This window comes from Botryllus schlosseri, chromosome 7 (genome assembly GCF_051294905.1).
Source record: "Botryllus schlosseri isolate E-star chromosome 7, Bs_hap1, whole genome shotgun sequence".
In the NCBI taxonomy this organism is placed as follows: domain Eukaryota; kingdom Metazoa; phylum Chordata; class Ascidiacea; order Stolidobranchia; family Styelidae; genus Botryllus; species Botryllus schlosseri.
Window position 1 is genome coordinate 19,219,588 of NC_137242.1, and position 26,142 is coordinate 19,245,729.

Here is a 26,142-nt window from a genome sequence, read left to right on the forward strand (position 1 = left end):
GTCGATTAATCCCTAATCGCCGATTAAACGTCAGTAATCGGCTGGCTTCCGTGGCACAGATACCGATCTGCCACTAATCGGTGAATTTTAATCGGCCAAATGTTATCCGCCGAGCGAGGTGTCTAGAAAGTTAATCGGCTGTGTGCTTCGCGTTGACTGCGGTCCGGGCTGGCTATAGGTACACTAGTATTTGGTATTGAGATGGTGTTAACTGGATGTTCTGACGCGCAGTTGCGGTATTAGCTGAAAATATTGTACTCAGACACTACTACAACTGTTGGCGCATATTATCGGCGTGGGCCTACCACAGCCGATAGTAACTTATGCTATGATTATTGGTACGACATTTTTTACAGACTGTACACTGTACAGTGTACACTGTACAGAATTCGATAGTATACTTTGGAAATAAAATACGAGGACGGAAAATTGCAACAGACAGGAAAAGTTTAAAATAATTGAATTGATAGAAGAATATTTTGAAACCAAGGAAGACAAAAAGACTGATGGCAAAACAAAAAGATGCGGCCTGAGATGTAATCAGTAAGAAATATGCAGCTATGAATACTGGTCCTGCGCGTGCAGCCGTACAACTGGCCAAATCCAGAATGTATTGAAAAATTTGAAACGAAAAGCAAAAAAGATATATGCATCATGACGCGTCGAACGGCCCGGACCTTCAGATGACGAACTCCTTGGAAAAGGTTTTCAATAGGTAATTTTACTGGCAGTTCTTTAAAATTCGCAGTAGGAGATGTATTGTTTCCATCTGTGTTTATCGTGACTCTCTGCGTGCTTCATACTCACGTTTTCACGCTCGTTTTGAACTGAATAGACAAATTTTGATGATCATGAAAAACATTTTTGTAATGCCCAACAAACTAACCATATCCAGAGACTGTTGCACGTCATCAGCTATACGAAAACGACACATGGGGAACACTGCTCGGCAAATTCCTAATCTGAACCACTCCTTGATCAATCTGCAATTGATTTTTATAGCACTGGTATATTTATTATCACTTTTCTGACCTTATTCCATCTCAAATTGAATGTTTGAAACATCGGTATGACTACGATTGCGTATTCGATAGTCACACGAACAATGGTGAGTGCATTTAGGACATAAACTTTTTTAATATGTTACAACCAACGGCAGAGGAACTTGCATCCAATTTTAACTTGCAACAGTCTGGCTTTGCTACTGTGCAGTGCAGGTGCCTGAGCAGTATCGTTTGCCATATTATTGTTAGGCTTGCAACTTGACTTGAAGATTTGACTTCGAGTCAGGATTTCTCATACTGTATGTCATATTGAAGCAGTGACTCGAGTCAAATCCATTCATCCTATTCCAACTCGAATCAAGTCATGATTTTAGTCATCCATCCTTCCTCTGTTTCGCGAGGTTAAGATAAACCGTGAAAAAATAATTTGAAAGTAACTTTTCTAATGTATTTCCAACTAAAATTTTCAAATAAAATGTTTATTCAGATGCATATTCTAAAGATTCAGTTTGCACCTTCATCATCGACGAGGATGTGAACACAGAGGCTGGTTCTTCATGTCACAACAGCGATGGTTAAGTTGAGGTACTAATTTGAAATCCATATGAATCGTGTTGGTACTAACATAGCCACACGAATACTTCAAATAGAACATTGTGGGTTGTTTTGATTGACATTAACATTGCTCTATTGAATTTGAACTCTATTGAATCAATACAACTGTTGTTAACCATAGTTTTCTTGCAGCCAATGAAATTGCTGCCCTTTCGTTGTTGATGACGATGTGACGCTTCCTTCAGTCCCCTCGACAGACTTCAGGATAGAACCCCAGACCGGTAAGTGTTAGCATACAATGATGGTGATGCAACCCACAGTTTATTCATTACTACCTTCAGACATGCAAGATGAAACAGAGAACACAAAAAGCTCAACGCCAATTGTCTCGAAAAAGAGAGCCAGGTGTGTTGATGAAAAAATTCTCATTTTAACTATAATGTTGGTGATCAAAATGTGGTGTTCAGAAATGAGCGTCCTGGAAATGGCAAAGGAGCAGCATGATATCAGAATGAAATATTTTGACTTACAGATGCATATCAAGTACCAGAAACTGGGAATGGAAAAAGAACTGCAAAATTGAGAAGTTACACCAACGAATCGAAATAGCACAAAAACCAGACTTGGACAACTAGTTAATTGGCTGTATATAATTAGAATAGTAAGTGCAACATGCCAGCAATATATTTTTAACTTAATTTCTGGTTTTGCTGAAAATTCTACAGTAGAACTCTACAATACTAAGCGAGTTGTGCAGATTCAATTTCCAAATTTTCACATATTCAGTAATCCCTATTCTGATTTAATTGAAATATAATTCTATTCTAATTTGTAAAAATATGCAGCCATAATTATCATCATAGCCTAATCTTGAAAAGCCGATTTTCTAGTTGTCCAATTCTGACTACAGCATAGGCTACTGGATCTCGTAATAAAAATAATTGACGAGGAATTGAATGTGTGGTTATTGTGTTCAAACACGAGATGAAATACTCGAGACATTCCAGCGAAGTGATTTTGAACAATCTGTCTGCGCTGAAGTCGTGCTCGGTTGTGCCGTCACGTTATCGGTGTCGCTAACCTCCAGGGTATACTCCAATGGATTGATTTGCTCTGTCTTTGACCAATCTACTGGCACTCTCTCTTCTGCTAGGCTCTCTAACATCTGGAGGGTAGCAAGAACATCGAGGTATGGATCCATTGTTATTCTCAGTCGATATTGCACTATATTAATGTAGCTCTCTATAAAACAGGTTGTATTGAATTTTATGGTTGACCAAATTCTTGATAAACTGAAGTGGGGTTCGGCTGTCAACAAACAAGATTACTCGAATGGGTAACAGCAGATAACTTTGCATTGCAAATTGTAACATAAATGTATTACAGCACTTGAGCACATGTATGCATATGACTTATTATATGATAACATCGTCACATTGCACAACAGTTAGATCCTTGCAATGGCTGAAATTTACTTATACACTCCTGCAGAGCCAATTGTCATAGGTTTGGAGAAATCAAAATCGTATGCAAATGTGTGTGTATGAACTCAATTTGTATATAATCACATTGGTGAAGCGGCTATCATGACTAATGCATCAATAAACGGAAAATAAAATTATATCTGAAAGTATCTATCTAGTTCTAGATATCCCTGAGTAATGAGATAAATGTCCTGCAATATACGAAATTTGCAGTAGAGTTTCTGGCACAGCAATACCGGTATAAGACGATGATTTTGGTACGCTATTCCTACAATACCTCTTTTCATAACCTCAAAACGTTTGTTCTGACGGGTTCTGACGTCCATAACCTTACACTGTGCAGTGGCAACAGTTTAGTTAGCTGCTATACGCACATGACATCAACTAAACATTCATATCCATGAAGAGCGCATCTCTCCGTTATGACGACACAGTTCATATCGCCACCGACCGAAAACAGCTGATTGGTAACGTACGTCATTTGCGTCGATTTGCGTCAGTAATCCGAGATAAGATAACTCACAGGCGAATCCGTATCTGTACCACAGAGTCACCAGGTGACCTTGCTCGCTGATTAAATTATCGCCGATTAAGGCAATCGGTGATTACTTTTCAATCGGCATCAGTGCAATCCACCCTTAGGGTGGATTGCCCAGATGTCGATTAATAAGTAATCGCCGATTAAACGTCAGTAATCGGCTGGCTTCCCTTGCACAGATGACGATTAGGCACTAATCGATGAATTTTAATCGGCCAAATGTTATCCGCCGAGCGAGGTGTCTAGAAAGTTAATCGGCTGTGTGCTTCGCGGCGACTGCTGTCGGGGCTGGCTATAGGTACATTGGTATTTCGTATTGAGATGGTGTTAAGTGGATGTTCTGACGTGCAGTTGCGGTATTAGCTGAATATATTGTTCTCTGACACTACTACAACAACTGTTGGACTGTTGGTGCATATTATAAGCGTGGGCCTACCACAGCCGATAGTACCTTATGCTGTGATTACCGGTATGGTATTTTTTACAGACTGTACAGAATTCGATAGTATACTTTGTCAGTAAAATATGAGGACGGAAAATTTCAACAGACAAGAAAAGTTAAGAATAATTGAATTAATAGAATAATATATTGAAACCATGGAAAACAAAAAGACAGATGGCAAAACAACAAAACAAAAGATGTTGCCTGGGATGTAATCAGTAAGAAAAATTGGCCAAATCCAGAATGTATGGAAAAGTTTGGAAACAAAAAGCAAAAAAGATATACGCATCACGACGCGTCGAACGAGCAAAAGCTGGCGGCGGCCCACCGCTACCTTCAGTTTATGACCTTTATGGAAAAAAGTTTCGGTAGGTAACATTACAAGCAATTCTTTAAAAATTGCAGTTGGTGATGTATTGTTTCCATCTGTGTTTATCGTGACTCTCAGCGTGCTTCATATTCGCATTTCAACGCTCGTTTCGAACTGAATAGACAAATTTTGATGACTATGGACAACATGAATTCATTGTCTTTTTGTAATTCCCAACAAACTAATCATATCCAGAGTCTGCTGCACATTAGCTATACAAAAATGACACATGGGGAACACTGCTCGGCATATTCGACTGTGAACCGCTCCTTGATTAATCTGCAATTGTTTTTCATAACACTGGTATATTTATTATCACTTTTCAGACCATATCCCATCTCAAATTGAATGTCTGAAACATCCGTATGACGACGATACCGTATTGGATCTACAAAAACAACGGTGAGTACATTTAGGACATCAACTTTTTTAATATGTTGCAACCAACGGCAGAGGAACTTGCATCCTATTTTAATTTGAAACAGTCTGGCTTTGCTATGCTACTGTGCAGGCGCCTGAGCCATATCATTTACCATATTATTGTTAGGCCTGCAACTTGAATTGGAAATTTGAATTTGAGTCAGGATTTCTCATATATCACATTGAAGAAGTGACTGGAGTCAAATCAATTCATCCCATTCGAAACAGGTAATTTTCACCCGAGTCAAGTCATGATTTTAGTCATTCACCCTTCCTCGCGAGGTTAAGATGAAAAAAGTAATTTGAAAGTAACTTTTCTAATGTATGTCTAACTAAAATTTTTATTCAGATGCATATTCCAAAGACTCAGTTTGCACCTTCATCATCGACGAGGATGTGAGCGCAGAGGCTGGTTCTTCATGTCACAACAGCGATGGTAAGTTGAGGTACTAATTTGAAATCCATATGAATCGTGTTGGTACTAACATAGTCACACGAATACTTCAAATAGAACATTGCTGGTTGTTTTGATTGACATTAACATTGCTCTATTGAATTTGAACTCTATTGAATCAATACAACTATTGTTAACCATAGTTTTATTGCAGCAAATGAAATTGCTGCCCTTTTCGTTGTTGATGGCGATGTGACGCTTCCTTCAGTTCCCTCGACAGACCGGTAAGTGTTAGCATACCGGTAAGTGTTAGCATACAATGATGGTGATGCAACCCACAGTTTATTCATTACTACATTCAGATATACAAGATGAAACAGAGAACACAAAAAGCACAACGCCAATTGTCTCGAAAATGAGAGCCAGGTGTGTTGATGAAAAAAATCATATTTTAACTATAATGTTGGTGATCAAAATGTGGTGTTCAGAAATGAGCGTCCTGGAAATGGCAAAGGAGCAGCATGATATCAGAATGAAATATTTTGAATTACAGACGCATGTCAAGTACCAGAAACTGGAAATGGAAAAAGAACTGCAAAATTGAGAAAATACAGCAACGAATCGAAATAGCACAAAAACCAGACTTGGACAACTAGTAAATTGGCTGTGTAATTAGAATAGTAAGTGCAAAATGCCAGTAATATAATTCTAACTTAATTTCTGGTTTTGCTGAAAATTCTACAGTAGAACTCTACAATACTAAGCGAGTTGTGCAGATTCAATTTCCAAATTTTCACATATGCAGTAATCCCTATTCTAATTCAATTGAAAAATAACTACTGTCGATAATTCTATTCTAATTTGGGAAAATATGCAGCCATAATTATCATTATAGTCTAATTTTGAAAAGCTGAATTTCTAGTTGTCCAATTCTGACTACAGCATAGGCTATTGGATCTCGTAATAAAAATAATTGACGAGCAATTGAATGTGTGGTTATTGGTCTTCAAACACGAGATGAAATACTCAAGACATTCCAGAGAAGTGATTTTGAACAATCTGTCTGCGCTGAAGTCGTGCTCGGTTGTGCCGTCACGTTATCGGTGTCGCTAACCTCCAGGGTATATTCCAATGGATTTGCTCTGCCTTTGACCAATCTTCTTGGCACTCTCTCTTCTGCTAGGCTCTTTAACATATGGAGGGTAGCAAGAACATTGAGGTATGGATGCATTGTTATTCTCAGTCGATATTGCACTATATTAATGTAGCTCTCTATAAAACAGGTTGTATTGAATTTTATTCTTGACCAAATTCTTGATAAACTGAAGTGAGGTTTGGCTGTCAACAAACAAGATTACTCAACTGGGTAACAGCAGATAAGTTTGCATTGCAAAATTGTAACATAAATGCATTACTGTTTGTACAGCACTTGAGCACATTGCACAACAGTTAGATCTTTGCAATGGCTGAAATCTACTTCTACACTCCTGCAGAGCCAATTGTCATTGGTATGGAGAAATCGTATGCAAATGTGTGAGTATGGACTCAATTTGTATATCTTCACATTGGTGAAGCGGCTAATGCACCAATAAACGGAAAATAAAATTCTCTGAAAAGTATCTATCTAGTTCTAGATATCCCAGAGTAATGAGATAAATGTCTTGCAATATACGAAATTTGTAGTAGAGTTTCTGGCATAGCAATACCGGTATAAGACGATGATTTTGGTACGCTATTCCTACAATACCTCTTTTCATAACCTCAAAACGTTTGTTCTGACGCGTTCTGGCGTTCATAACCTTACACTGTGAAGTAGCAACAGTCTAGTTAGCTGCTATACGCACATGACATCGACTAAACATACATATCTATGAAGAGCGCATCTCTCCCTTATGACGACACAGTTCATATCGCCACCGACCGAAACCAGCTGATTGCTACCGTACGTCATTTGCGTCGATTTGCGTCAGTAATCCGCGATAAGATAACTCACAGGCGAATCCGTATCTGTACCACAGAGTCACCAGGTGACCTTGCTCGCTGATTAAATTATCGCCGATTAAGGCGATCGGTGATTACTTTTTAATCGACATCTGTGCAATCCACCCTTAATCAATATGACATAAAACAATCACTAATTAGCGTAAACTCGACCGCATTGTCGCCAAACCGGCGAGAGATAGGAGCCAGAGCATGCTAGGCCCGAGACGCGATAGTCAGACCGTAGGCCAGCACCAGCATTCAGCAATGATCTTTTCCACTGCAGGCATATTGCAGATGCTATTGTGTGAGCCAGGGATGATATCGTGCACACCAGGCCGAAGCCCCCAATGCAGATGCGATTGCGCAGTTAAGCGATGATATAGTGTGAACTGAACCTACTGCAGATGCAATTGTTGAAGCCTGCGGAACCAGGCTTGATGGAGACGCAATAAATCAGGCTAGCGTCGATTGCCACGCGTACGGGAATGAATGACCTAATTTCGCGACGATCTCAGCGGGAGATAATGACAGTTATTCTCGCTAATTGACAACACGTTTCTCGCAAACCCGCCGCGCGGAACACTGATTACACAATTATTGAATCGCAACTGAATATAAGAGTTAGAATGATCATTTCAAAATGACGGGGTTTCGCGTTTTAAATAGGGAAGTTCGACCCCCGAAACCCTCGTTGCTACGCGCCTGGCACACGCGCGCGTATCAAAATCGAAGACGTCTCCAACGAGGTCGCATCGATTCGCCTGATTACTAATTACTGGTCACAAATCACTTGGGCGTTTGAGCATTTTGTACGAGATGGCCGCCACCTCGTAAATATGGTCACGAGGTGGCTGCGCCACCTCATAACCTCGTAAGTCGGCGCCTATGTGTAATTATATTATATGAAATAATTTCTCACCAAAAACACTCCCTTTATTTTCAAATATAAAATTTTCTCCTCTCTAAGCCAGATTCAGCATTCTTTTTATGCAACATAACAATTTTACCAAGTAGCCACCCAGTAAAATAAATAAGAAGTTATTTTTGAACAACCCTATTGTACAGACATCACACAACATTATAGCCATTCATTATTACTGACGTGCACAATGCACATACCTAACAAAACGTCAAATGGATGGATGGATTGTATTGTGTGTTTTCACTGACAGCAGATCAAATCAATGATGAGTTACAATTCAAAAATGGAAAGGAGATCCTCATATATGTTATAGCGACATGGCCTTAGAATAAATCCACATCCACTGAAACATGTTCCACTGGTGCACTAGATACAGGAATTTACAAGCATTTTTGAACCACAGTGAAGAGCATTGGATACTCATTATTTCTGGTCGCCCAATAATGCAAAGAATCATCGCCTTCAAATCTACACATGAGCTTATCAGTCTCTTCCAAGTACTTGACCATCTGAGTCATTTCATTGCCTCTAATTGAACTTTGCTTCGATTGTTTGCTTGTATAATTGGAAAGTCTCGAGTACTTTGATTACGGAGGATCTATTACCTCTTCATCACAGGATGACTTTGTACAATGCATAGCTACTATATGTGCCATTGTCTGTTGTTTTTACGGCGGCATAACTGATATCAGACGAGTGCAACGAAAGCAATGGCGATAAATAGCGATATCGGCAGAATTCGTCATATGCGTTGATCTAGCCAGTACGATTCGCAAATTTCTTCATCTTCAAGTCATATAAAATATGCCGAGTCAATGACTTGGGTCGAGTCATGCGTAATGACTCGAGTACAAGTCGAGTCAATCCAAATATTGACTCGAGTCGAGTCGAGTCATTTTCCCTTTTCAAGAAAATGACTCGAGTCAAGTCGAGTCACCAAAAATTCGTGACTCGAGTCTGACTCGAGTCGAGTCATGACTCGAGTCATTACAACCCTGGTTCTGACAACCATGCCATGTAGAATTATTTGCGATTATCACCGTCAATCTGTGTTCGTATATAAATCCAAGCATCTCGCAGGAAATCGATTATATGAAATGCAGTTATATAGCGATTATCACGAAACGAAAACTTGTTTTGAAACATATACGTAAAACACATTAATGAGTAGGCTATCCTAATTATATGGAAAATCTAGACTTCCAGAACGTACGCAACCACGCGTCTAGAATACGCTGTGGAGATTTCGACAGTTTTGCTCATAACTCGAGTGCAATATCAGACGCGAACATGTCCTATCAAGTATCGTTGCTAGTTGTTGACACAACTCAACAATTCAGTCATACCACAACGAAATGAAGTGGGGTGAAATTTAGAGCATGATAGTTGCTTTATTCCCATATACGTATAAAAATATATGTATAAACCAGAGTTGGATCAATTGTAATTTGTAATTGAGCTGAATTTAATTATTTCATTTTTATGTAATTGTAATTGTAATTGTAATTTGATAAAAAATTTGCTCAATTACTATTTCAATTACATTGTTATGGAAACCTGACAATCACAACATAAAATAATCAATCGATCATTTATTCGTCACACCAGTGAAAATCCGGTACGGACCATAGGATGACGGCGAGGGGCCTTAAGGCCGTAGTACACAGTCGCCACCTGTATTAATTAGCCTATTTACATCGGTGTTCTATGCGTGCCGCGTTATAACTAGATAATTCAGCCATGCTAAACTGTTTCCAATACTTCAGTAGCAACAGAAACCTTTGTGAATTACAATATAGGCCAAAGCAGTGGTTCTCAAACTGAGGGGCGTGCCCCCCTTGGGCGGCGGGAAAGCATCCGAAGGGGGCGCGAAGCTCCGGTAAACTGAATTTTTTCCGCACCTGGCGCGATTCACCTCCATTTCATAGTTACTGCTCTGCGTATAGTCCGAATTTCATATTGGCGAATTCTCTCATCAACAGTCATAACCTTCCACACCATCAAACTATCTGTAAGGATTGCTAACATTCTGGTTCATTGTGTGATATGACAATACGGGGAACACGAAATATTTCACTCTCATAAAGGGAGCGTGTCTAAAAAAGTTAGAGAACCAGTGGGCTAAATTAAATCATACTATATCAAAAATGAATGAACACCAAATAAACTCTTCTGTAACCTGTGGTGAACAATTTCCTACACCACGGTCAGAGTTTTATTTTTAAATCTTTGACCAGTACCGAGGCTTGCTGCAACAATTGCAAAAATAAATGCTAGTTTCCAAGCAAGGCTTCATCAAACTTTGAGATGTTATCCCAATCTTACCTCCAATCTTGGCCAAATTTACTGGGGCCAGAAATTTTCGCACCCTAATGTTCATCAAATGCAATCTAACAGTTTCCGAGCAAGTGAAAATGTAAATGCGAACCAAAATGTTGTAATTCGTAGTTATCAGTAGGTTCTTTCCTTTTGCATTTATTTTAATTTTACACATCTTATCGGTATCATCCTTATCGCTGACGCGTTACCAATTACATTTCATTATCCTCAGTCAGCTCTGATTAGCCTAATCGTTTGATTACATTTCATTGATTGTCCTGTAGCCTATACGCTGTTAGACGCTCAAACCTTTGGTTGTTAGCAGTCGCTTGAAACATTTTTCTGTGTTTTTAGTTTTCAGTACTTATGATTAGGAATAGTTCGAATACGTTCGAGTATTTTTTTTAAATAAAGGGTATTCTACAAATCGTAAATGAAACATGAATACTGAATAGGTTGAGATTGTTGCTAATTACGTCGCTACGGTTATCAAAGAACACCTCGCTACCGATCAATTAGCCTACATGGTTAACAGTAATTGTAATTGTAATTGTAATTGTAATTGTAATTAAATAATGCTTAACAGTAATTGCGATTGTAATTGTAATTTGATATTTTTAGCATTGAGTAATTGTAATTGAACTGAATTACTGTAATTGATCCAACTCTGGTATAAACCTAGGTAGACACATCAGGTTTAGCGGAGGAATAACATAAAGTCGTTTCCATAAAATGAAGCATGACCAATCTGCACGCTGAAGTGGTAGATATATATGATAAATATAAATTACTCACTGGATGTTAACAAATTATTGTACCTAGATATCATTGTAACTAGTTATGATTGTGCTGGGATGGTAAACGACAATTCCTTAAGTCCTATAGGCAGGGTTGTAATGACTCGAGTCACGATTTTTTTGTGACTCGACTTGACTCGAGTCATTTTCTTGAAATGGGGAAATGACTCGACTCGAGTCAATATTTGGATTGACTTGACTTGTACTCGAGTCATTACGCATGACTCGACCCAAGTCATTGACTGGGCTTATTTTATATGACTTCAAGATGAAGAAGTTTGCGAATCGTAATGGCTAGATCAGGGGTCACCAACCTTTTTGCAACCGAGGGCTACTTTTGCGTAATGATTGAAGCGGCGGGCTACTATTTACTTCCGCCGTTTACCCGTACCACAGTGAATTTCCGCTTTGATATTCATAGCACTGGACAGGACTGGACATCGTGTTATCTGTTTCTAGCAGTCAGTGGGAAGCCTGACATTGTATGATATCAACTAGTGCGCTGTACTCTGGTATGTAACTTGACACAGCAATTCTGAATGAGTGTTCCAGATGTGCATTGATTAAGCGTGTTTTGAGTTTGTTTTTGATGAAGTTCAAGTCCGAAAAGGCTTATTCACAACGATAAGTTGAACCATAGACGCCTGCAACCTTCATAGCTGCTGCACATACACCACTGTACTTTTCCGTATCAACAAGGTACCAAACGTTTGCTGCAGACTGAGGTGGGGGTCATTTTGCAGTGCTACAATTTCAATCCCCAACTGTTCAGCAGAAATGACAAGATTTCATTATACCGTACAGCAGCAACGATTACAGAAAGTTAGAAACATGGTATATTAAACTGCGCTGAGTGTAACAGAAACAAGCTGTGTCAAAAGATGCAATACGTAATGGGTATACAGATATTGAAAATCTGCTAGTACTTCACGGCTATCTGACTCCGAATAGCAATATTGTTTACTACTTTGGCATTGTCCTGGACGTCGAGCTACCGTAACGGAACCCCCCGCAATTTCAAGAAGACCGTGGATGGCATTCCGTCATGTCTCCTGTATAGGCAATGCGCCGTATCTTCAATTTCTGGTGATTCTATCACTGGGGCGGGCAATTTCCGCAGTCGACGGAGAGGATATAGGAAAATTTGGTACTTGGCGGGCCGGATTGCTGAATCGATACATTATTCGCCCATTTATCCACGTATACAAGGAATATATCGTTTTTAATGAATGTATTTTAACGACAGCGATGTTACTTCAATGCTATTTCTCGCCGATAATGACTAAAACAATGTGGATTTGAGAACAGCATTATCATACAGGCGCCGCCATGTCTGCTTCTCTCTGATCAATTAACACACGGTGCAATCCTTAATTAAGATTCCAAGGCGTTCGTTAAGTCCGGTACCCCAGATTTCCCATTAGGGTTAATTACATCGTAAATGCCGATATTGCGAGTCTTCTCGCTTCGACGAACTTACGCGTAATCTCCACTCTCGCACGCAGCGCACACACGTATATAATAACGTACAGTCACTTAAACTTGACGTTCAAGTAAGTGGTGGGGTAAATCGACAGACTTGGGCCCCGGGTCACATTATCATATAAAACGGGAAACTGTCCTCGGGCCGGATCTGGCCCGCGGGCCGTATGTTTCCCGTCCCTATTCTATCACATACATCTTAGTACAAATTGTAATTGAGGATATTTTTAAGTGTTTATATATGTAAGTTACATGTTAGTGTATTTTAAACAAGAATAGCTGAATCAATCAATCTATATATTTAAAAGCTCACTGGTAAAAATCTGACGAATATTGGTAAATGCTGCTATTCCACCGATTTTTAGAATGGGCTCGCGGGCTACTCATCTAATCCTCGCGGGTTACCTGGGGCCCGCGTGCACCGGGTTGGTGACCCCTGGGCTAGATCAACGCATCTGACGAATTTTGCCGACATCGCTATTTGTCACCACTGCTTTCGTTGCACCTGTGTGATACCAGATATGCAGCCGTAAAAACTACAGACAATGGTACACGTAATATAGAATGTAAATGTTTACATTCTATAATGGTATCTAGTAGCAATGCATTGTACAAAATCATCCAGTGATGAAGAGGTAATAGATCCTCCGCAATCAAAGTACTCAACTTTTCAATTATACAAGCAAACAATCGAAGAAAAGTTCAATTAGAGCCAATGAAATGACTCAGATGGTGTGTAGATTTGAAGGCAATGATTCTTTGCATTTTTGGGCCACTAGAAAGAATGAGTATCCAATGCTCTTTAGTGTGGTTCAAAAATGCTTGTCACTTCCTGCATCAAGTGCACCAGTGGAACGTGTATTCAGTAGATGTGGATTTATACTAAGGCCATGCCGCTTTAACATATCTGAGGATCTCCTTTCCACTTTAGTATTTTTGAAGGCTCGGTTACATGTCGGGTTGCGACGAGTCGAGGCGATGCGCGACGAGCTAGTAGGAGACTATTCAGTGATGCATAGCTTGTAATAGGTCAATCAGATCGGAGCCTTTTGTACACGGGTGTTTATGTTAGTGCAGGGTTATGGAGAAGCAGAGTTATGGAAAAAGTGCTTAAAAATGTTGAATATGTTCACCAAAGGGCTTCTTCGATTCCGGTACCCATATGTACATTCGCAAATTTGAGCCTACTATATGTTGGTAGTGGTACCGATTAGTATGGCAATAGGTTTTGATCACCTATGACCTGAATACTCCGCTATGCTCGTATACAGCCTTGCCAGATAACAGCTAATTAGACTTCACTTAATATATTAGTAAATGGTTATGGAGATTACCAGACATAATACAAGTGCATAACATGCTCTATGTGTAAAGTTAAGGCATCCTGGGTATTTATCCTGTAATAAAACCATACGTAAAGTCACATAGTATTCAGTCTATGTTAAATTGCCAAATACTAGTATGGCAAGAGGTTCTCGATCCCTTTCAGCGGGTATTTTTCTCCGATTGCACTCACGTACTGACGAAAATGAACTGTTTCGAAGAAATAATTAATAGTGTTAGGCAATATCCCTGCATTTACGACCCTGGCGACGGTAACTACCATAGCAAGAATGTAAAGGACAACGCATGGAGCGCAGTTACCAATTCACCTTTAATTCCAATGCAAATTCGGGATGTGAAAAATCAATGGAATATGGAAAATCCGGGACAAATACCGGAAAATGAGGAATAAAATAAATGGCAGCAACAAATCTGGAGCAGGAACAAGTACCTCGCCGATATGGGAATACTATGAAACCATGAAATTTCTGGATCCAATTCTGGATCGCAAAAAAACGATCACTAACACCGATGATACGAACAATTTAGATACCTCTGATATTCAGAGTTTGAAACTATCGGCAACCTGGAAACTCCCAGAAATCGAAAAAGGTCATCGACTGTGTTGGACTATAACATTAGTGAACTTCAGAGTAATGAATACTATCGCGTCAGCTACGTCTGCACGTCGTCCTCCAGCTGCCCCTCAAAATATGGTAGCTGAAAAAGCACCAGTTCTTTGGGTTTGGGGCTTAATGAAAAGAGCTATCAATTTGCAGCAACCTGTTCTTCTTCAATTTGAGATGGATTTGCACCAAATACTTTTACCTTTGTTCAATGAACATGACCATGATATTCAGCAATAAACTTGTGTTGAAAGATGCAGACATTGTGCATCATTATTTTAGCGAAGGTTTGGCGCAGGTTCTAATTTTCAAACAGTATTGAAAAATGCAGATCATGTGCAGCATTATTTTAGTAAAAGTTTCGATCAGGTTCAAAATTTCAAACAGTAGCATATAGCAAACAAGACAGAAAATGAATTACAATGACATGCGATTAATGAATTAGCGTACGCGATTGACATATTCAACTTGACCACTTATTTCACCAGCTACGCTGGTAAAGTACTGCATGAAGGCTTCGCGTATAGCTTTTGCTTCTCCCGAGACACCTCTTCCAACCCGATCGAAGGAAACGAAGGCTGCAGACGGGTGTTTGGGAATACTAGGTTCGCGCCGAAATGAGCAATTGTCTATTCTGAGAAAATTGTGCAGACAGACACACGCTTTCACAACTTCATCCACATTTTCTGGTTTCAAGCACAACGGCTTTCGAAACACGCGGAATTCAGCAGACATAATTCCGAAAGCATTTTCAACTGTCCTTCTGGCTTTTGATAAGCGGTAATTGAAAATATTTTCAGACTGAGTGAGCTTTTTGCTGGGAAGGGTCTCATCAAGTTGCGGCACAACGGAAATGCTCATCCGCAACGAAAACATGCGGCATACTGGGTAGTCCAGGTACTAATGGCTGGTCCGCAGGTAATTCCAATGTCCCGTCTATTATTTGCTTTCTGAAGTCGGAATGGCTAAATATCCCAGCATCAGCATTTCGTCCATTAGAGCCGATTGAAACCCACAGAAATTTATAATTTCCATCCGTTATTGCCATTAGCACCATGCTGAAGGTCTTTTTATAGTTGAAGTACCAAGAGCCGGAATTTGGTGGAGCCTCTACTACCACATGCTTTCCGTCGATTGCGCCGACGCAGTTGGAGAAGTTCCACCTTGATTGAAATTGCATGGATACCTCCTTCAATCTTGAAGATGTAGGTCGAGGTAAAACGATAGGTTGAAGGCAATTTCATATGGCTTGACATGTTTCTGGGACTATTTTACAGATTGTTGTGTGGTGTATCCGAAAACTATAGCCAAGAGAATGGTAGTCATTTCCGATAGCAAGAAATCTATCAAAAATAACGAAGTTTCAATGAGATAGGTAGGTACCATAAAAGCACACTGCAATTCACCTCAAAGTCACAGCAAGCCTCTCAGAAGGACCAATGGGTGCTCTCATACATGTGGTACATGTTTGGTGATACTTGGTCCAACCAGTCGTAGTAGTGCTCGGTATTGCGCCTTGTTCATTCGGAAAAAGTTTATGAACATGTCTTCTCCTTCCAATGCCAATTCTTTTGGTGTTGGTTGGTGGAAATGACCTGTTGATTCTGAAAATTGGTGAGTAAACATGAGACAATAAATACTGAACCATCAAAAATGGTCTCAATAAGCTAGTTTTGTCTTGCGTTCTTATTTTATGACAACTCTCTGGTCGCATTATCAAGACCAGGGCCCGCGATGCTTGTTGAGCAGTAGACTAGTAGCCTAGTAAAATTTGTCTTTGAAACGAGACCAAAAACCTGTCTCAGTAAGCTAGGTGTGTCTTGTGTTCTTTTTAATGTCAACGTTCCGGTATAAATTTCAAGACCACAGACCAAGTTCTTTCTTGATTAGCAAAACTTGTCTAAAAACAAGACCAAACAGACTGATACGTCAAAAATTGACAATCTATATTATATACAGTCTCGGTTTTAAGACATCGCTTCACCATTAAAACCCCAAATGATACTAAATCAACCTATAATGTCTTGCATTTGACTAGAGTGGACTTTGTAGTGTACTAGACCGGTACATACCTTGTGACTATCTGCGCAGGTACAACTGCCGCACCAATTTTGAGCGTTTTTTTTCTCCTTGAATTCAATTTCCTCAGTTTCACCAAATAACATGCACCGACCAAACATGCAGCAAAATTTGACGTCTTCTCTTGTCGTCCATCACTCCACACTTGCAAGACCAACAAACTTAACGAAGTGCGCTGACGCTCAAAAGACGCTGCAGGAGCGTTATCAAGCGCTACCGCGCGGCGGGAGTTTCGCGTTAGCTCGCGCCTGCATTGCGCGTCAGAGAGAGTCAGAGCGCGGTACAGGGAGTCTTTAGAATAAACAAAGAATGTCTCGCGGCAACTCATCGTGTTACCGAGCCTTAACGCATTGGTTTGATCTGCTGTCTGTGAAAACACGCAGTACCCTCCGTCCATTTGACGTTTTGTTTGGTATGTGCATTGTGCACGTGAGTAATAATGAATGACTAATGTTGTGTGATGTTTGTACAATAGGGCTGTTCAAAAATAACTTCTTTTTTATTTTACTGGATGGCTACTTGATAGAATTGTTATGATGCATAGAAACAACGCCGAATCTGGTTTATTTTTGAAAAGTAGAATCAATGATAGGAGATGGGAAAAATTTGGATTTGAAAATAAATGAAGTAATTTTAGTGAGAAATTCTTTCATATAATTTAATTGCATACTAGTAGTAAGCCGACTATTTTTTCATATCCAAAATATTCCACCCTAATAACTTCGTTTCTTTTAGTTGGAATTGAGCCAAATTTGCTATGAATCATTTGTACACAATTGTAGCCGGTAAAATTCGACAATCTCTATTTGTAATTAATCCAAAGTTATCTCTCATAGTATTGCTTTCTACTGGTTGGAATTGAGCCAAATTTGAGTTCTTTTAGGCAGTCTAACAATTTTAAGAAGTAGCCTCCTTTTTTAGATTTTGTCCTCTTTTTTGAGCATTTTTGTTAAATGTAGAGCAAATTCGACTAAGATACAGTAAATCAGCACTGAAGTAACGCTCCGGCGGCTATTTCGGTAGCTGAGCAGGAAAGTAGACCTTTTTTTAGTCAACCAACTGATAATGTGAATGAAAAACTGTACCTCTACATAAACATGCATCTGTTGATTCTCTGTAAGCTGGTATCTAGACGTGAGTTCGTTGGTTCTCTATCAGCTGATATCTAGACGTGAATTCGTTGGTTTTCTATCAGATAGTATATGTAGACGTGAATTCATTCCTTCTCTATGAGCTATTTGTGAGCTGTCGTCGATGTGCTCGCAATAGCAACTGAATGCTTGTATTTGTTATGTATCAGACTGGCGAGACAGATATTTGATTTGAAGTTCTAAGATTAGTAAAGTTATATTGGCGGCCTGTCTCGTCTATCCGTAGCATCGGTAAATGAGGCCAGGGACTGTCCGTTATCTGCCTAAATAAGAATGTGCCAAGACTCTCATAGGGACAAAATAAGCATGTTTGGCAAGCAAGGAATTCGATATCAACCAAGCACGATTGAAAGTACAAGTTGAACATGACTTCAATATTGTGACTTGGACTCAGACTCGAGTCATAACACTGTGACTCGGACTTGACGCTCTATAGAAAATAAAATGTCAGAATATTTTACGATAACAGACCGAAAATTGACACTACTTTTTTACATTTTGTTATTGGTGAGTGTCAAGGTATCTAACATATTATGTTGAAGATTTTACCTTTTTGCAGTGTGGTTACCCGTTTTGAGAGTCATGAAAATGCCTCTGGCAATTTTGGAAGTAGTCACTTCCAACTAACAGCAAAAAGCATGCGACCCTTTGACCAAATTAACTTTTTTTTTGAAACTTATTACTTATTTGAATAAGAGGAATAAAGATATAAATCGTCATTTCCTTATTGTGAGCGGCTTTGAGAGAACAGACAAGTGACGCTTGTTATGAGCGCTACCGCGGCACGATTATTGTATGCCCCGGCTAGGCATTTAAAACCGAAATCACAGAAGATAATACGCCGTTCGCCGCTATTTCGCTCTATATTGATTGCTGTACGTCTGTAAATGGTAAATCATTGTTAGAGCACAGTATTTTTGACGGGGCAATTCCCCAGTTGACCTACAGGAAGAGCCGCCAACTGCTTCGCAGTGTATGCAGTGCATATGCATATGCATACGCATATAATAGCCCGGTTATAATACATACAGGTCCAGCGTCGTACTGACCGAGAGCGAGTTACGATAACAAGCTCTTCTCATGTTAAATCGAAGTAGGAGATCTTATCAACAGACTCGATTTCATACCAGTAAGAACCCGATGTCACGAACAATAGGCGAAATCTAAGGCAGAATCTGTCGTAACTAGGATGGACACAATGATGGGAGTAGTCGAATCTGAGTCGTGTATTCAATATAATGAGTCGCAGCGAGTAGTGCGAGCTGATTTTTTCGAGTTCTGAAATGACACGCTCATTACCACTAAGAGTTTATTTATCAGCGGAAATTATTTTCGATACTATATTCCGCAGTGGATGACTCTAAACCTCGATTGGTCGTGTCGTACCATACGAGCCATGTGGTTCAAATCTACGCGCAATAATGAATGACACTTCTGTGAAGTAGTGCTCAACACACACCATTGTTACAAGAACAATGACATTTCTATGGTGGAAAAATACCAAATAATCTTTATTGCGATGTAGAACTAGCAATACAGTGTTTCCAATCGCATAAAAGGTACATATGGATTCTCGGTGTATTTCTCGGTAATGCCAATTCTCGGTAACAGCATCCTCGATGTTGATAAGGGCCACACGAGAAGTCTTCGAGTGTAAGATTATACTACATTGATTGTAGTCTTGAAAGCAAAACACAGATTGCAACATTGCAACATTAGTGAGTTAGCTTGGCGTTTAATTTTCCTTACTTCCCGGACTCTATGTATATGAAACCGGAACACACAGCTCCACAGGGGAAGCGAGTGGCGCAGTTGGTTAAACACTGCAGTCACGACACCAATGGTTACTGGTTCGAACTCTTGAAAGATGGCAGCTACAGACCAGAAAAAGGAAGCAAGACCGCAAAAGACATTGTGTTAATGCAATTACCGAGTTGGGCGCAAATTATCATTGCAAACGAAATCCTAGCGGTGGGAAAGTTTGTTGTGTAGAACATACTCAATCGGTGAAAACGCATTTACTAGTATACTTCATCATATTTTCTGTGATACTTACTAAATTATTGCCATTTACAGTTTGTTAAGTAGAAGTATTATGTTCTTCCCATTGGAAAAAGAGAAGCAGAGAGACTGGGATACGTCATACGATTCATATGGTATAGTAAGGAAGAGTGAGGTTGAAGGATAAAATATTTATCGTAAGTTGAGTTGATTCCTCGGGTAACGTGAACAAGTTGATAACTGAGTGCAGTATCGCCTCTATTTGCCGATATAGAATTACATGTGTTTTTATGATATGCCATATATTCTTAGTTAACCTCCCAATCGCGCAAACCATAAATTGACAGTAGCATCTGAACTAACTTATCTCGTCTATCTAAGTGGCTCTTAACCAAGTCGTCAACGGACTCCTGGGGCGATTTGGATTTCGAAGGGGGTGGCAACACTCTGGGGCGATATGGGGGTGCTTGGACATTATGTGGGCGCAGAAGAAAATGGACTAACGGTACAAATGGTGTCTTAGTTTTCAAGGGATACAAATTTCTATAGTTCTATATATATATATGAGTTTCGTTGCAATTTCATTCTTTCACTCAATCCAAACAAAATTCATCAATTATAAAAAACAAAAACATTCGTCGCACTTTGCGCAATATACGCCGACGGTGTTTAGTGCTTCCACGAATGCAGTGGTTACTATATTTCAACTAAAATGTGTTTCAACGGTTCATGCGCGAATTTTAGATAGCAAAATCTCCCTTAACACATTTTGATCACAATAGATGGGATTTTTCAGACAAAATGTTTTGAACTAAGTATCATATATTTATTGCAGCTCACTGCGTCTCGAAATCTGGAAGCGTGGTTATATACAACTTTTGAGAGTGAGATCCATTTGTACAGCAGACATTATTCGTAGCTTTCTGTCCAGAATGATTATTATCCTTGTTTTAAAGAGCAACAAAATACAATTTCACTGAATCCGGGTGTGTACATTCGGCTCACACCTGATAGGTATGAGTCCGTACCCAACAGTTATTATAGGAACTTTCTTTTGATCCTGAAATTAGCACACACAACCGGTAATTAGTCGAGTGGTCATTGGTCGCAATTCAAGCGCGACATATTTCGAATAGCCAAGTCCAGACCCGAAAAATCGACCGAACTGGGACCTCTACCTCGTCGTCCTTAGTACAGCCCTTGAAATATAGGGCGCCACACCATCAAAATTCCCGAAAAAGGCGCTGAGAGAGAAAGGGTTTAGAACCACTGGTTTATCTCATACGTTTTAGGTATAGATATAACACGGAGGATTTCGCAATATATTGACACACACATGCGGTTGAGTTGCGCTTTTCTGCCGCAAAACTATCGTTTTGATCATTTGAACCATGGGATCATCATAGATTCAGCCCACCTATTACTTATTAGTTGAACTCTCGATATAACTATAATATTATCGGTGTGATTTTAGGTCCAAATTTATACCTTTGCGCTTTATAAAATTGTTTATTCCGCAATAGCCGATTTTTCATGCAGTGAATATTAAAGGATATAAATCGGTTCCGCATATTACGTGATGATACCCAATGACACACATAAATGAAAATAGCTGCCATCCAGTGCTTTGTTGATACCTTCTTACAAAAATTGAATGCTACCAGTTTTATAGAGTGAACTTCCTGGTTGGATTTCTGTAAAACGGTTATTAATACCTAATGACTAAACACACGCGTATAACACGTCATGTCATAATATTGCAATTTTTGCTGGCAATTTCATTTTTGTGTAAATTATCTGCAACCGAGATCTTCACGTTTATGTGACACACTAGAAAAAAAGCTTACCAAATACAACGTATCAGGCCTAAAACAAAAATACTTTTACACTGCAGTGTAACGGTATTGGCCTAATATACAATAAATGCAGTCAATTTCTGTTTCTCTACGGCCGCGGTGATGAACGTCATTACGCTGCCCACTGTAGACCTCGAATCAGTTCTACCAGAAGCACAGTCATCTGATTATTACGAATGCTACCATTTTTAATCTATTATGATAATAAAGTGCTTGAGTGATTCAATCAATTCAGTTTATTTATTTATTTCATGTATAACAGTGCCTATCGTAGGGTTACCATACGTACTTTGGAAGGATTTGTTCTCCTTTTTCGTTCTCCTTTACAGCATTTAGAGCTAATATAGTGGACAGATTGCAGTAAAAATGTAATGCCAGTGTTTAAGAAAGGCTGTAAAAAGCTAATTTCTAACTACCGACCAATATCTGTTTTGCCAAATCTTGCCACGGTTTTTGAGAAACTGATTGACTGCCGACTTAAGAACTTTTTTGAATTGAATGCAGTACTGTCTCCGACCCAGCATGGATTCAGATCCAACCACAACACCAACCATGCAATACTATCAATTGTAACGGACTATTACAAAACCATCAAGCAAAAAGAAAGTGGCTGCAGCATTTTATCGATCTCCGCAAAGCTTTCGACACAGTTAACCACAGAATCTTAAGATACAAGCTAGAACACTATGGAATCAGGGGTATTGCAGCAACTCTACTTGAAAGCTACCTGGCAAACCGCAAACAATTTGTTAAACTGGGGACATTAAGAACGACTACCAGAGATATAACTTGTGGAGTGCCACAAGGCTCAGTCCTTGGACCGACTTTTTTCCTCATTTATATTAACGACATTGTTAATGCATCTTTATTCCGCACAACGCTATTTGCTGATGATACTCACCTCTTCATAACCTCCAACACTGTCGATGATTTGCATGCATCTGTGAATAGGGAACTCCCAAAAGTGTCGATATGGCTGCAAGCAAACAAATTAAGTTTGAATGCAGATAAGACCGAGATGCTCGTTTTAAATAATGCCAGTCATAATTTCACTGTGAACATCGATCATAAACAAATCTCAATATGTGACTCAGCAAAATATCTCGGCGTCACCATTGATTCCAAAGTGTCTTGGAAGCAGCATATTGAATGCACAATATCAAAACTAGCTCGGTGTGTGGAAATAATGACCCGTCTCCAATATTTGGTTTCCAGATCAGTACTACGAACCATCTACTTCTCTCTTTTCCACTCGCATCTGCAATATGGAATCGTAGTATGGGGAAATGCATGTACAACATTTTTGTGCAGAATTCGAACCCTGCAAAACCGCGCGATACGGCTGATCTCATCTGTACCTTTACGTACCAATTTATCGCCTTACTACCGTAAGCATCGAATTTTGCGAGTTGATGAACTGTATCGCTTCGAAGTATCAAAAGTTGTTCACAAATATTTTTCCAATAGTCTCCCTCCTGTGTTTGATGACTTTTTCATACCTGCTAAACATGTCCATTCCCATTACACGAGATCTTCGTCTAAAGGAAACGTCTACTTACCCCAACCCAATAGCAACCTAACTAAGAGATCTATCGACTACTCGGGACCTATCATCTGGAATGCATTACCATCACATATCCGTGAATTGTCTTATAATAGATTCAAAAAAACCCTACTTGATCACCTCTTGTCGTTACACTAACACTGTTGCCCTACCTCGCTCAGACATCGCTTCATTGATCATTTGCTACCATTGTTTAATTTTTTTTCTATTTTCCTTTCGTAACTAAACATTTTTTTACAGCCAGACTGTTCTGAGTCAAGTGTACCTGTTTGATGCTGGTGTGATCAGACTAGATGACCTTCACGGTCTTATCGATCATTCCTATCTAATACCGAATACTAAGCACGCATATTTTCTGTACCACCATCACTGCCGTTTGTTATGTATTTTGGTTCGATGAAATAAAGACTCTCTCTCTCTCTCTCTCTCATAAATGACGCTAAATAGGAGATTCTTGGTATGCACGAAAGTGACGACCATTTTTTTTTAAATCAACCAGCCTAAATAGTGAAAGGGTCTGAAAATTTTGACAAAGTGTCCTCCTTTCCCGATTCCAAAATATCGTAACCCTAGGTTATCGCCTATTATTAAGGTCATGTGCTCCACGACAATGACTTTAAAATGTTCATGATCTTTTGCTTTCGTAATCTTCAGGACGACCTCAACACTCGCGCGCTTCCCGCATCAGTCACACTCGTTTTGCGTGCGGCTGAAACTTTATCATTGCTGCCGACTTTCTTGGCTCGGCTCACCATCACTCTGGACTTTTTCGAAATACTGCTAACTGCAGTGAGTTTATCGCCCAGATTAACCTTCGACACATAGAAACGTGGCAGAGTCGAGCCTAGAACCAACAACAATTGGTTCAATTCAGTTAAATGAAGTGAATGTAGTATAGGGTTACCATATTTTAGTGACGCATATTCCGGACACTCTTTAGCGGCCACTTCAAAATGAGGTATGAGAACGTTGTCTGCGAATATGACGTCACAATTGAAAAGCTTTGCTTATCGACCAGAGGTGGTCACGATCCGACTAAGGAGTATGTGGTTGTGTGTTGTGTAACCAGGAACGAAACCTCAGTTTTTCATCCCCCTTCCGATCAAATAAATATTGATTTTGGGCCTACCATAGGGTAATCGATGCAACTTCGAGGGGGGGGGGGTGTGCTATTAGGGTTGTAACCAGAGGTGGTCAGTAATGAAGTACTTCTACTTTTTCGAAGTACTCATGTAGTTTTCCTCTACTTCTGGTACTTACTCAGGTAGATATGATTTTCGCTACTTCTACTTCGTAATATTTTGTGATCTACTTACTTATTTTTCGCTATTTCAGTTTGTCAAGTAGAAGTAGTTTAATCTTCCAATCAGGAAGATAGCCTAAGGAGTTTCGGGGCTGTTTTCACGGAGTATCAACATTTAATTTTCATAAAAGTTTAGTAAAGCCCAGAATTTTCGTCGCGCTTCGCGCGCAGTGCTGGATACGGAGTGACCAGTATGTTTCACAAAAGTATCGGTGATTATAATTTAGGTAGAGGGTTGTCATGGCTCCCGTTCACACCACATTGTCGCCCTTCGTCCAAATCAAATAATTCATCACAGTATATATGGCTCATCATCACGCTTGAAACTGATGTTTTGCAATGTAGCATTTACTTGTCATATCGTAATCTAGCATGTCCATGTCCATAGCGTGTCGAAATCTGGAAAAGTGGACTCTGAATTTTTTTTAGTTTTAGAGCTGTTTTAGCATACCACCTTTGAAACATTCTGGACTAAAAACATGAAATACATGTTCTGCTTTTAGAAGTAGTATTTATATTCCCAGTATCATATACTTTGAGTTATAATTATTATCAGTTCTTTTGTCTGGATAACAGACATGTTGAAGTATAAAAGCAAGTGTAATAATGCCTTCAATTTCTGGATATAAAGCTACACAATATGGCATTTTTACGGTCGACCATATTTTTTATTAACGTTTACTAATCTCGCAAAGTGTTTACACCGTATCCTATACAACTTCTCCGTATTGCTCTTCGACTAAATTACGGGCCTCATAATCTGGGGAATGGCACCATACAATGCTATTCTCTAAAACATGCTGTTCGAGAAAACAGAGGTTAGCATCGCATTTCCATATTAATACTATCATTTTCATCCCATGATGTGGACGAATACTTTTGCTATCGAAAATTGGATACCTGCGCTGGTATGCATCAATATGAATCAAGCTCGTCACCTATCGCACAGCTCAATTTGCACCTTTTACCAATCCATGTGAACGAATTAGGATCGTTTTCATAACTACTTATTTACTTGAGTACTTTTAAAGTCAGTCAATTCTACTTCTACTTCAAGTAGTTTTAGGTTGCTTATGGAAGAAGTACTTCTACTCGTACTTAAGTAGATTTTTTCGTCGTCACTTCTACTTCTACTTGAGTAGATTTCTTGGCTGCTTTGACTACCTCTGGTTGTAACCAAGTCACAAGGCTCCAAATCATAAGTCAATCTTACTTTTATAGTTTTGACTCGAGTCAAGCCGATTCATTTTCAATTCAACACCGAGTCAAGTCCGAGTCCAAGTCAGCGACCAGAGGTTCGAGTTCGAGTCATGGTATTATGACTCGAGTCCGAGTCCAAGTCATTGTGTTGACTGCTCAGTTTCCAGGTAAAATCTTGTTACACCCACTTATCATAACTCTGTTCGGTGATATCGAATGGTTTGCATTTGAAATATATTAATTTTCCTCACTTTTAGAAGTTTCCGGTTTGTCGCATTTAGACGTACCGGTACCAATAGACGAAATCCCAATAGTGCGGTTACTTTTTA

At 39.4% G+C, this 26,142-nt stretch overlaps 3 long non-coding RNA genes across 4 annotated transcripts in view; 1 reads left to right on the plus strand and 2 right to left on the minus strand.

Annotated features, from left to right (window-relative positions):
• The window catches only part of LOC145442965 (uncharacterized), a 46,765-nt gene extending 41,180 nt beyond the window's left edge, over positions 1 to 5,585 (minus strand). Inside the window, exon 1 of the long non-coding RNA XR_013916219.1 lies at positions 5,576 to 5,585. This is a non-coding gene — a long non-coding RNA (uncharacterized LOC145442965). The remainder of the gene's footprint in view (positions 1 to 5,575) is intronic.
• On the plus strand, positions 380 to 6,185 carry LOC145442940 (uncharacterized). 2 transcript variants are annotated; one of them, XR_013916178.1, is made up of 8 exons: positions 380 to 715; positions 1,492 to 1,589; positions 1,752 to 1,840; positions 1,901 to 1,964; positions 2,027 to 4,391; positions 4,720 to 4,795; positions 5,163 to 5,249; positions 5,422 to 6,185. It is a non-coding gene; the product is annotated as an uncharacterized LOC145442940 (long non-coding RNA). The 2 variants fall into 2 exon arrangements; XR_013916177.1 differs by having other exon boundaries at positions 2,092 to 4,391.
• Positions 585 to 988, minus strand: LOC145443011 (uncharacterized). The gene is made up of 2 exons (XR_013916265.1): positions 887 to 988; positions 585 to 827 (listed from the first exon to the last, which is right to left on the minus strand). It is a non-coding gene; the product is annotated as an uncharacterized LOC145443011 (long non-coding RNA).
• Positions 6,186 to 26,142: the final 19,957 nt, after the last annotated feature.